The 11,163-nt window shown below is 37.2% G+C and overlaps 1 pseudogene; it reads left to right on the top strand.

Annotated features, from left to right (window-relative positions):
- Positions 1–8,354: 8,354 nt before the first annotated feature.
- LOC134202888 (CDK5RAP3-like protein) lies at positions 8,355–10,132 on the top strand (annotated as a pseudogene).
- Positions 10,133–11,163: the final 1,031 nt, after the last annotated feature.

Genomic DNA, 11,163 nt, shown 5'->3' with positions numbered 1-11,163 from the left:
AAAGTTCTGCGGCAGCGACAAACATTTGAAATAATTTTCTCTTTGGTATGGTCACTCGTTCTCCGCGCGCGCAAAGAACCAGCGTGAGCGTTGCCAGCTTTCTCCGTTTCTCACATCATCCTCTTTCGCATGCGAAGCAAGCACGTTTAGATGCAAGTTCTTAAGTATGCGCGCAGGAGTCAAACCTGTCTCGACGCGCGCTGCGAGAACAATCAACGAAGGGACGCACCTTCGGTTAGACTCGATCACAGTGTCGGGTTTGTGCTTTGCCGATAAGCGAGTACCGCGCACCACGCGCGCTTTCGTTCATATTCTGATGATTGGAAACCGTTTTCTTTTTTTCCTGATGAATATGCAACGCATCAAGAATAATATTAAATTAATGTTTGCGTTTTCAAAAAGACATTAAGTCAATGCTTTTACGAACACTCAAAATTAATCACCATAGAGAAAAAGGTATAGTTTTCACCAAATTTGAAAAATTAAATAACCGGAAACACATTTCTAGCTTTCAAATGTGATTCATTGGTCGTCACAATCTAGTCGCATCAAACAATTATACTAATGGATGGTTAATAACATTTCTCTCATAACAACAAAATATGTGAGAGTTAAAATATTAGCGGCGATGGGATGGGACCCGTGTACCCCTGAATGGAGGAATGAGCCGATTTAAAAGATCTCCATCCTGAGCAATATTCAGTTATTGCCAACTGTTAGCAAGTTAGATTTTAGACGATTTGCGGAGAGTTTAAAATTTTAAGCGCATTCTAAAATTAAAACATTTTTGTAACAAAAGAGATTAATAAGCTTAATGTATTGTTTTGTAAATCCTTTTTATTTAAATTGTTTTTGCCTTTCTCGTATACTAAGTATACGGAAAGGCTATAGAACTGCTCCAAAACCGAACTTTCTTTTATAGAAGGCTTTTTTCTTCAATATTTGGGTCAAGTTGTACAAAAAAGGTTTCAATATTAGATCAAATGCACAACTTTCTATCTCGTAAACCATCAGCTTGATGAATATTATTTTTTATCAAAAGCATGGTAGAACAGGTGTGCGTAAAAAAGTCCACGAGACGCCCCAGTTTTAAATAATTATTCTTTTTAAAATTTTCTTAACTGCCTCAAATATGGTGCCTCCAATGCGATTTTTTTTTTTGAAAATTTCCAGTAACTTCTTCTGAAAAATTTCTTTATTCAGACATTCCTAGAGAATTTTCTTTTTAGGCAACCCTTACCATAAAATCCTTTTTAACCTTTCGAAAATTCTCCTTTTTTAATATTTTCTGTTATAAAAATTTCATTCTGAAATCTATTACGAAATTTAATCGGAAACTGATTTTGGAATTTTAGTGGAAAATTCATTCGGAATTCTTTCGATATTGAACACATAAACCGTTGCTATAAATACCTTTAATTTTTTTTTTTCAAAAATCGCTTAAAAATCCTTAAAGAACCCTTTTGGTAATTCCCTCCTGAAATGCTCTTTTAAAATTCCTCCAAGAATAATTAAAAAAACGCTAATAATTCCTATGGGCTTCCTTCAGACATTTTTCCGGGAATTCCTTTAAAAATTTATCCAGAAATCCTTTGGAAGTTTCTCCGGAAGTTGCCTTTGAAAAAATACTTTAGTAATTCTGTATTTTCAATACAGTGTACTAGTACTCCCGTACTCCGCAACGGAAATTTAGAAGAACATCGCCAAAACAAAACGGGTCCTTACAATACGCTTTTTATACCGTTGTAGATTTAAAAATGGTTAGTAATAGTATGCGATTATACTGAACGAATTTTCTCTCTAAGTGTAACGTCTGTTTTTGTTCCTTTAACTTTTTAATGGAAGTTACTTAAATTAAATAAAATTCTATTATCAAAATTGTGTACTTAGCGAATAAATCGAAACGTCAATAATTATTGTCCTCGATAACTCAAAAACAGTTGATCGTTCCGCGAATAGTTATGCATGCTTACTTTACTGTTGGGGTAAAGATTAAACAGCATCATTCTATGAGTAGTCCGAATGACACAGAGTGAACACTTGCCTTTGATTTTTTGTAAGTCGTTTTGCTTTCATTTTCAGTATAAGCCTTACAGCGCGTCCCTTATACAAATGACTGCAAAAACTGATTCTTCACGAGAAGAGCAATAGCCTATGTAGATCGTATCGAGATATTTATTTCATAATGGGACGTTGTAACCAGCTACTTGGCATCGAAACGTCAATTGGGCTAAATAAGAACCATGAACCGTTCCCTGTGAATAGTAAATATGCTGCTTAATTTTCTTGTTGTAAAGATTAAATAGCATCATTTCTATGTGGGTATTCCGAATGACACAGAGTGAACACTTGCGGGGTTTGCACCAAGCGTAAGCCATTCATTCAATTTGAGTCAGAGTTTCCAGTATTTGTCCATTTTTTTACTCAATAATTCATCTCCATAGGCTGAATTTTGAAATTTTATCGTGGGTGTGGAAATTCATACAAAGTTGTAGAACACAGTACATACTTCAAATTCATCATGGAACACATTTCAAAATTCGGCTTTTGTAATGAAATTCGATCGCACAATGGTAAAACATGTTTTCTTCTTCTCTGCCAGGGATACAAAAGAAAGGATAAAACTCACCTAAAGCATCGGTATGACAGATGCAGCGCTCAAATTTCATTATTGACGCTTCTCGAAACGATCGTACTTCGTGGATGGAAGTGCAGATAGTCAGTACGACGCACGATTACAATAAGTCGTCTGACCATCTTTCAATCTTACGGACCAACCTTAGGTCAGGATTCGGGCCACGAATGGCGATGATGTCCGGTGAAGGCATTTCTTTGTCGATATAGGTTCCGGAGATGGCCTAAATTGAAACTGATTAGAATATCTTTTCTTATCACGGACATCGCAAATGCGTCAAGATGATTTAATAAGTAAAGCCTTCATTGCGAATTATTTCATTCAATAAAAATAGCATTCAAACAAAATAACTGTTTCCTTGATTTGGGGGCCAAATAAACGACAATCTCACCTCGAAAAGCAAATATTCTGCTACCAGCCCTGGGATGCTTTGGACTCTCTGTTCTCAGACATATTTATTGGGTTTAGAGATAGGTATCCCCCATGTGGTATTCAGAAGACCATCGAGAGGGTGCATCATCATGAAGAGAGCACTCGGACATTTTGGTCGATGCAACCCATCCGGAAGACAAGGGACACTGCACTTTACCTCCTTGGGGTCTTGAAACCGAGACCGATGCTGTGGTGCAGACGCAGGCCCTTCTTCTTGTTCACCTGTTTACGGTTCTGTGCCAACAATTCGTTTTGCTTCGGAACGCACGCCTGTTCTGTTGTCCAGAGGACACCCCAGTGTACTTGGAAAAAGAAAAACAAGAAAGTTTGGGGTTAGAATCACTTTGACAGCTCTCACCGATCGTGTAAAACAAATTCTCCGGGAGTGAAATTCTGAAACCTGTCGGATTTGCACGATTCCTCGCACAAACTCAGTTGTGATTTTAATTGGGTTGGTAATCTGACATTCTTCACGTTGGCGTCAGCAGACCGTCGCGATTTTTTCATCATTACTTAGCAGAGGAACCGTGGAACATCACCTCCCTGGAACATTTGTTTTCAAAACGATCGAACAATTTTTGTATACACGTGTAAAACTATCACTTTTTTGGACAAAAAAGTTGGCACTTCTTTAGTCACAAACTTTTTTGAACACTATCAATGCTCACATTGGATTTCCCACCGTAATATCACTAAAAGTTCTAGTTTTACCCTACTAAACAAAAGTTACAAATCAAAAATGCACAATCGGAGCACGGATGCAGCAGAACAGTACCTGATCAGCCATCTTTGACGTGTTGGGAAAAGAAAGATTTGGAAACGCAGGAAACAGCTAAGTAACGCAAGGTTTGACACTAGTTGACAGCCGGTGGTCATTTATAATGAAACAAGAAAAATTATGTTCAATCAAGTTACGGAACGCGTTCACGGTATATATTAACTGCTAAAAAGTTTATGCACACAAAGACTTTAAAGTATGCTCTTTTGACTATAAAGTTATTTATTCAATGGACTGTAACTTAACTAGAAATACTAGAATAAGAGATCGGCGAAGACGCCATCTTTGTTTCCAATCGAACCGTCAAAAGCGGTTCCATTTTCGGATTCTTTTGTTTACTTTTTGCTTCGGCATAAAGAAGCAAGCCAAAGTTCAAGTGCTGCCGGTCTCATTGGCACGACTGCATGCATTCTCATACGTTGCCATTTCTCGACAGTTTTTTCACTCCGCCGGTCTCTGGTTATAGGGGGCAGGCTATAACTAACGAGCCTGGATTAAAAAACAAAGAGTACGCACATACTCTTCACTGAAAACATGTTTATAGTAAATTTAATCTATGATCGTGGTAGTGTAAAAACAACAATTCATGATGTTGTCAAATAACAATATAGTTTTGAAGCTAATAACACTATGCTTCCGTGGTATAATTAACCACTCTACATGGTTAGACTAATAAACATCTGTTCTTGTTCACTCTGATTTCACTTTTTTTCCACATTTCACGCCATCTTCCCCGACCAAAGAGTGTAAACATTGCGATTTCTTGAGAATTTGATAAGTTTTATATTAAAATAAGTGCCTATAGCAATTCTCGAACGGTTGAAATTGCTAAGCGTGACGATATAGTTGTAGAAACACAGCTTGGTTGAAGGTTTGTATTTAGGCAAATGTTTTAGGAAAAACAAATTTGAATTTTTTTTTCCCTTTCTGCAGCCCGTGAAATGTAGTAGCTGATAATGGACAACTGGATTCACCTCCTGGGAGGAGCTCTCGATATTATACATCAAATAAAAAAAATACTGTCGTCAGGCAACAAGCAAATTTTCACAAGAATAAAATAATCAATGTAGGCGCCACCTAAAAGACCAGATTTTGTTTTGTGTGTTATTGTTGTTATATTGCCTTAGAAAATTTTCTTGTCGAGAGTTTTGTTCTCGGCTCGCACTGACATGTCATAACAGCTAGATTTCGGCTCGGCTTGACACACACATTTTTTGAATCTGTTTCTCCCTCCCAGGATTCACCAATTCACTCTTACTTTGAAAAGTAAGATCATTTTTGTTATTTTTATTGAATTCATACACTAATAAAATTCCACACACACATTTTCAATGGCAAAATCTAAAGAAATTTACAAATAAATTTTATGTGTGCGTTAATAACCACCCGCTATGGGAAAATCCACATAAAGGTTATTAGTTAATAACGGTTATGAGTGTTTCCACATATCTAGAGTGCTTTGAAAATAGGTCGTATGTGCAAAAGAGAGTCTCTCTTTGCTTTCATTCTCTTTCGATTATTACAAAGGTATACACAAATTTATGTTGGATTTTTTGGCAGATATCTAAAGACAATAACTTTGTCTAGCGTGCTAAAGTGAAAATGTAGCAGAAAATGCTAAACTTGCCGATCTATTAACGAAAGAGAGCGTGAACAAAGAGAATCTCTCTTTTGCACATACGACCTATTCTCAAAGCAATCTAGATATATGCTATGCAAATTCACATAGCCGTTATGTGGGAAATTCTATAGTCAAAATTTATGTGTGCCACACATTTTGGATATGATTGGATTTTTGTTAGTGTATATGATCCTTCGATATAGGACGGCGGTACATCATGCGGTCATTCATGAAGCGGTCTTGGTATATAATTTCCAGTCGCGAAGTGGACAGGCAATAAGCACATTCTTGAGAGAGACCTACATCTTTGGGAAAAATTTCCAACGAGATCTTTCTATGAACGCTTAGAGTAATCAATAAATATAATATGTTTATAATAATTGAATAATTACATTTATTATTACTTAAAAGAGAAAAATCCATTAGAAAAAACTACAATACAATGCAGTTAAATTTACTACAAACTTATAATTTTAAATGCAACAAATGTTTGATTTTTTAGCATTTTTTCTCGGTCAAAATAACTACGTATTATGGTATTTTTGACATTTGTTTGTTCATTTTGCAACCATGGTAAAAAATACTACGCAATTCGTTTGAAAAAAAATGCAGTATGTAGTCTGCACAAATCAATTGGTGTTGTGCATTTAATTTAAACTATTAACATGGTATTTTTAACCACAATGCTGTTTTCAGTGAAGGTAATGAAAAGATATTTTAGTTACTAGATAAAGATTGTCACTTCGGTTCCCTTTGTTCTGCTGTCCGGAACATGTTGGGTACCAAGCTGTCAAATCGTATGGATTTTCCTTCTTTGACATTTAGCTCCCCTATCCTCGCCAGCAAAAGATGTTGCGGACAGCGACAACAGCGACAATTTTTATTCGAGAAGTCGAAGCAAATTCTACTCTTCGATCCCTCCTATGGGAAATCCCATTGCTAGCTGTCAGAGTTTGAGTGAAACATGGCCGCCATCTCCTCCTCTCTGTTGCTCTACTGTAAAAACCCATAAATAACTGTCATTGTTTGTGTGAAGAATTTTGCTTCGACTTCGCGAATCTATAGTAAAGGTGCCGTCAGACGTTGCAAGCAAATTTGCTTGACATTGCTTAGCCAGATCCCAGCAAGGATTAGCTGGTTTGAAGTGGAATGATCATCAGTTTCACGCAGTAGTCAACTGTAATGTTAATTTCATCATGTACTACGAGCCGAATGATAAATGCAAATAAAGTATATAAACAGTGACTCGTTTATTATTCATCACATTTCAATTTATTCTTAGAAAGCTAATTTTTATTTCAATAACAATAAATTCATGGATAATTTATATAAATAAACTTCATTCCGAATTATTAACAAGCGTGATGAAGTGTATGATGTACTTAATAAGTTTTATGTGATCACTATTACATTTTCTATATCGCCCACACATAAAATATATTGGTTTGATCTAATTGCAAATATCTATATCGGTCACACATAAACTTTATATAGATTTTTTTACCAGTGAATCACTCGCAACGAGCATTTTGCTCGCAGAAAGTGACAACTGTCAAAAAATTTCCTGTCTGACTACACTGAAAGTGATTGCATGCAAACAAATGACAACTCGTAAGCAAACGCTCGCTTGCAATGTGTGACTGCTAAGCGTTAAAAATTTTCAACTCGCAGAAACGAAATTGCGCTTGCTAGTGCAGCACTAGCAAATTTTTCGCTCGCAAAAGTGAAAACGTTTTCAGGTGGCAGTGTTGCACTGCAAAAATAGGAATGAAATTAGATTTTGTGGCCGAAAAACAAGTTTTTCGTTTTTGTTTATATTTGTTGCATGAGAGTAAATCTGTCATTTGCTTAAAGTAAAAAATTGCTACGTGTGACTGCAATTGCGAGTGCTCTCAGAAATCATTCGCTCGCACGAGTGATTTGCTTGCAACGTCTGACGGAGCCTTAACTAATGTCGTTTTCGTTTTTCAGGTGTAGCGACACCGTTTAGTGCAGCATTTTGCACGGCAAAAATGAACGTTTTGAGTGCAGTTGGGTTTGTTTGTTATGGATACCTGTTGGATACCATACAAAGAAAACAATAACAACGTGAGAAACTTGAAAACAAACTACACTACACGGCACACTCTGATTTTTTCTGGTGCTACACTGCTTGTTTCAGTGCAAGAAAAATGCTACACTCACGTAAAAATAACCTTTATATGTTATGGCAAAAAACCATTCGAAAATGCTTATACTCTTCATTATCCCACCTAATGAATGATCCCATATCAAAAAGCTAATAACATTCATAAGTTAATGAAAAGTATAAGTTTCCGAATGTATGTGACTAATGCGATGTATAAGATTTTTCTTATACATGCCATTAAGTGCCTGCTTTGGCAAAAAGGTATTAGAAATATTAATAATAAACAACATTAATTTTTTTTACGTGTAGCACGAAAATCAAAAACGAACATTTTCGGTGCAAAAGTGTAGCACGAGTGTAGCTACACCGCAAAAACGAAAACGACATAAAATATGGGCTCATTCACAAACTACATAACGCTTTAGAGTGTAGGAGGGTGTCTGTCCGAGCGTTACGGCCCATATAAATTTTAAAACCATTCCACAAAAAATACATTACGAGGTGGTGGGTGGGGTTGAAAATGGTCTATTTTAGCGTTATGTAATTTGTGAATGAACCCTATCTTAAATTTTCGGCAATGTGTCATGTCACATGAAAAGGCCTATTTTTTTAACGTCCCCTGATGATTTCCAAGCCTCGCCAAAATCACAAATTACTCCGGATACAATGTCAAAATATTTACATTTGTCAAAATAAATAAAAATATCAGAACTAGAAAAATCGGATACGTGGATAGTCTTTCCCTGGTTACTTTCGCAAAATGAACGTAAGTAAATACCTATTTACTTTTAAGTCCAAATGGTTTATAAGCAAGACGTACTCAAATTCTAGGAGGCGGATATCCCCATCGACATTCATGCTGGCAAGTTACAGGACTGGTTGGTATCACGACGGATTGTAAACAAAAATTGGTCCCTTACATGTCCGCGATGTCCGTAGCAAAATCAGCAATGCATTAACTGATATGCCTGCGCACGATGGCCTTGTGCAGCTACTTAAAGGAGCTCGTAAGTAAATCCCATTTTGCCTAGCTGACGGAATACAAAATGGTCAGATATGAATTTTGAGGGTACCTTTGCGCCCTACAAGACATCACCTACAAAGTATCGTCACATTTATTTTTCATAATTCCTATTCTAGACATAAACTACTTTCACTGCCAGCAGATAATTGATATCCTTAAAACGACAGAGGCAGATTCCCAAGAACGTATTCGGATTCTATGGAAGCCAACGTATGAAGGACTGGCAAGAGATCTTAAAACTGTACGAAAAGGATAGTTTGTACTTCTGGCGGAAGCAGCACAGATATTAGTTCGCAACATCAATTATGAAGTTCCGGGAATTCGTAAGCAGATTAAACATTTCGAACAGTTGAGCGATGAAGCAGAGAAAAAAAATAATGATTTAAAGCGGTCGGAAAATGTGGTTATGGGAGAGTATCACGCATTGTGCAAACAGTTGGGCATTGCCGGAGACAACGTGCGCCAGGAGTTGGTAAAGAAGGTCGGTGAACTTCCTAAGATGCTGAACGAAATTTCCGGTACGGTATCGGCGCTTAAGAAAGCAATCGAGCTTTACAGTGCCTTTTTGGGTAATGAAGAATGCCTACCGGTTCTGCGGCATGTGTCAACATCTGGAAACACGACGGTGTACGAGTTCTTGTACTCCGAGCCACCGTTGTCGATTGAAGAACCACCGGTGAAATTTGACACAAAGGCGAATGAGGTACCACATACTGGGGAGATAGACTTTGGAGATGGCGGTGGCGTGGATTTCGGTGATGGTGAGATTGATTTTGGTGCAATCGACGGGGGAGAAATTAATCTGGAAGTAGGCGATATTGATTGGGGTGTACAAGAAGAGGTCGCACCCAATGGTAATGATATTGATTTCAATATTTCTCTGGAGGAAAGTGGTATCGTTGTTGAAGGCGATGGCAATGCTGGCGGAGCGGCCAAGGGCGAAGAAGCCTACAGTATATTCGATTCACCCTCATATAGAGAAAGATTTATTAACGAGCTTTTGGAGCTGGAAGCGTTTTTGAAGATGAGGCTGTACGAGTTAAGCACCGCCGATAAACATCAGATTCTATCGCTCACGATGATGAACAACTTTCCGGATCATGACGCAAAAAGTCTAACCGACATGCTGTCGCAGGTCGACGTCGTCTATAGTAAAATTAATAGCCAATTGATCCAGCACTTGCATCAAATTAAGCATTCCGCGAAGTATGTGGATATCCTTACCTCCAAGTTGAAGCAAAACTGTTGGCCATAGATAAAATGAAGGATACCGAGAAGCTTATGGGGGAGAAATCGATTTCTTTCCGACAACAAAGTGTAGATATGAAACCGACATTGGCCAAGGTGATCGAACAGACCAAGATACTACAGGGACAGATAGAGAAAGATATTTCCAAGCGCTACAAAAATCGAGTGGTTACTCTGATCGGCGCAAACTTGTGAGCAAGAGTGGTATAACATCAATATTTGTTTTTTTTTCTTTGAATGATGACGTATTAAAATATTGAAGTTGATGAATCTTGTTAATTTACTTATCTACCACCTACCAGAGATCTACAATACACGAGGCATAAGTATGACGCTGTTATGAAACAGGTAGGTACTTAGCGCGTATTGAGCTTCATAAATGAAACACAAACAGAACAACAACAACAAACTCAAAACCCCACATCTGACGTAATGATGTTTATACAGTGCTGAAATTAAAAGTCGATTGTTCAGCGTAAGTAAGCTATCTGATCTACCATTGTTTTATTCGTATACATACTTATAACTATAAGCGCTCTATGATTCTCTCAGCTCGTGTTATTGAAAAAAAAAAAACTGTAAAAAGCACGTGGTTGCCAAGATGGCCAATTTGTGGCTTTGTTGTATAATCACTTTAATGCGATCGTGTGAATATGACCTTCCGGGACTCGCATGAGACTGGTGTGCTTATTCTGCGTTTCGTATGACTCGAGAATGTCGACCGTGTGATCCTTACACATAAAATAAACCTTCCATTCAAAAAGTGTTACGAGGGGGAGGGTGGGGGTCTCAAATCATCAAATTTAGCGTTACGTAATTTGTGAAAGAAACTAATTCAAATGGAGAGTATCGACAATACTCACTTCATCCGAAACGCCTCACCTCATACGAGACGACAACAAACGATGATGCTGTGCTTATTACAACGGTTAAGTTTTTTTTTTTTTTTATTGTCTTTATTAATTAGGTTTTCGGCCCTTGACCGGTTCACCTCATAGGGTTAAGTTTATTTGAACTAAAAAAAACATTGCACGCTTGATTTGATTTTGCCTTTATTTTTATGTTTCAAATGTTTTAGCTAAGTTTTGGATTGTATCGATGAAATTGATAGAATCCATGCCATTTTGTTTAAAAACATTTTTTCCTTGTTTTTTAGAAAACTTTTCAAAATGGGCAACTGCAGTTTCTCAAATAAATAATTGTGTATTAAAACTTCAACCCACATAGGGGAAAGTGGGACAAGATGGCCATCCTAAGCGGTAATTCTTGTAAAATAGTAAAACTGTCGAATTCTACT

This window comes from Armigeres subalbatus, unplaced genomic scaffold (genome assembly GCF_024139115.2).
Source record: "Armigeres subalbatus isolate Guangzhou_Male unplaced genomic scaffold, GZ_Asu_2 Contig1498, whole genome shotgun sequence".
In the NCBI taxonomy this organism is placed as follows: domain Eukaryota; kingdom Metazoa; phylum Arthropoda; class Insecta; order Diptera; family Culicidae; genus Armigeres; species Armigeres subalbatus.
Note: the sequence above shows the minus strand (reverse complement) of the source record. Positions and strands in the feature narration are given on the sequence as shown.